The sequence below is a fragment of the Eulemur rufifrons genome, chromosome 7 (genome assembly GCF_041146395.1).
Source record: "Eulemur rufifrons isolate Redbay chromosome 7, OSU_ERuf_1, whole genome shotgun sequence".
Classification (NCBI taxonomy): Eukaryota; Metazoa; Chordata; class Mammalia; order Primates; family Lemuridae; genus Eulemur; species Eulemur rufifrons.
The window spans coordinates 188,187,299-188,189,736 of NC_090989.1; the positions used below are offsets into that span (position 1 = coordinate 188,187,299).

General features: G+C 40.4%; 1 pseudogene; it reads right to left on the reverse strand.

Moving 5' to 3' along the window:
• Positions 1-465: 465 nt before the first annotated feature.
• LOC138385865 (spindle and kinetochore-associated protein 1-like) lies at positions 466-2,232 on the reverse strand (annotated as a pseudogene).
• Between the last annotated feature and the right edge of the window lie 206 nt (positions 2,233-2,438).

The window sequence follows — 2,438 nt, forward strand, 5'->3', positions numbered from 1 at the left end:
CCCACAACCCCCTCCTCAGGTTTGATAACTTGCTATGATGACACAGATGGGAGAGGGGCTGGAGGTTGAGTTAATAATCTACCATGCCATGTGCACTGAAATGCCATGTACAGAATCTAGACCCTAGTGACCTTTAATTCCAAAGGACCTGTGTATCCTTGAACATATCTTCTTGACCTTTTCCTTCCAGTATCACATCTGTACCCCTCTGATTGGGGTCTGTAGCATTGTCCGCTAAACACAAAAACTAGATATGAGGAGCATTTTTTAGTTTGATTATATGCCTAGTACAGAGCCTTATATGGCAGGTGGCTAAATATTTGCTGAAAGGAAGTGAATCTTGAAAATATATAAGCTTTATTAAAAAAAATAGAAAATAAAAACGCTAAAGAAATTATATATAAGAAAACTTTAGGAATAGCCTCTATACCCTATCATTGGTCTGTTCAAAAGCTCACAAGGGCCTCAGATTGTAACATAACAGGTAAGTCCTCCCCTTCGGACCTCAGGTAGCCTCCGGCAGTGTCATAAGATATTCAATAACACGTGAAACTTCTTGTCAACTTTCAAAGTCGTGAACTCCTTTATGTCAGCTTCCACTATAAAATAATGACCTTTGGTATCTTTTGTTTCTTCATCAATCAATCTAAGATAGAGATTTCTGTCCACAGAATTCATAGACTTTTTTGGTTGATATAGGATCTTATATTTATTAATTACTGCCTTGTTGATTTCTTTAATAACAACATTAATTTGACAACAGGTTAAATGGGATTTCATGTATGCAGGAATACCATTAAACTCATCACAAGTTATAAATGGCATTTCTTTAATACTTCTTTGTTCTTTTGGGGACCTCTTTATGGGTACAGTTTCCTCGACATTGACTGGTTCTTCAGGGTCAAGATCTGATCCCTTAACAGAGCTTTGGGTTCCTGTTCTGGAGGCAAAGGGGAGGGAATGTTTTCTTTGAGATGTTTCAATCTTTGTAATCTTCTTCAGAGACTCACAGAGTTCCTTGAGTGAACTGTTGGTATGTTCTTTTTTTTTTTTATATATATATATTTTTAGCTGTCCATATAATTTCTTTCTATTTTTAGTAGAGATGGGGTCTCGCTCTTGCTCAGGCTGGTCTCGAACTCCTGAGCTCAAACGATCCGCCCACCTCGGCCTCCCAGAGTGCTAGGATTACAGGCGTGATCCACGGCGCCCGGCCATGTTAGTATGTTCTTGATACTGAATTTTCAATTCTAATTTATTTAGACGTTCATTTACTACAATAATCTCATCTCTGAATTTATTTAATATAGTCTTCAAGGTAGGTTCTTTGTTAGGTCCAGAGCCGAGAGAGAGACACACAAAGCCTCATGTATAGCAAAATGCTGTTTATTTGAGCATCTGGGTGCAGATGGGTGGAGGCCGATAAGAGCGTCCACACTGAAGGAAGGGAGAGCCTTGGGTTTTACAGAGGGTTTTTCTGAGGGGAGTGAGCAACTAGGTGAGAACAGCCGCTGTGATAAATTCTTTTCAAACAGCTGGGAGGGATAAGCATCGTCCTTATCAGGAGAGATAAGGAAAGTAAGTTCCCCTCTTGCATTCTATTCCTTTACTTCCCTAGGGGTCTGGCAAAGGCTATGTGCCTAATACAACCGTAGGAAGGGGAGACCGGTGGGTTTATAGGAGGTTTGGATGGAAGTTTGGGAAGAGTGAATTCTTTAAGCCTAACATTCTTGACCACAGTTTCTTTTTTTTCTTTTCTTTTCTTTCTTTCTTTTTTTTTTTTTGTTTTTTTGAGACAGAGTCTCGCTCTGTTGCCCGGGCTAGAGTGAGTGCCATGGCGTCAGCCTAGCCCACAGCAACCTCCAACTCCTGGGCTCAAGCAATCCTTCTGCCTCAGCCTCCCAAGTAGCTGGGACCACAGGCATGTGCCACCATGCCTGGCTAATTTTTTCCATATATATTTTTAGCTGTCCATATAATTTCTTTCTATTTTTAGTAGAGATGGGGTCTCGCTCTTGCTCAGGCTGGTCTTGAACACCTGACCTCAAGCGATCCACCCGCCTCGGCCTCCCAGAGTGCTAGGATTACAGGTGTGAGCCACCGCGCCTGGCCTGTTTAACATTTTAACAGGAAAATTTTAATGTATGCAAAAGTAAGCAGAATAGCTTAATGAATATATGTATACCCATCACCCAACTTCACCATTACCAATTTAAGCATACCCCCACTCATGGTCTTGCCTCCTGTATGATTTTGAAGCAAGTTCCACCCCATTTACATTTCAGAAAGAATAATGATGGCAATGGATTGAAATACATAAAACACACTAAAATCCGAGTTCATTATGATAGTAAAAAAAAAAATCCTCCTTGGTCATATTGCAAGAATGAAGGGAAAGGATTAAGAGTTTAGCTTGCCTTGACAATACTCTGTATTTC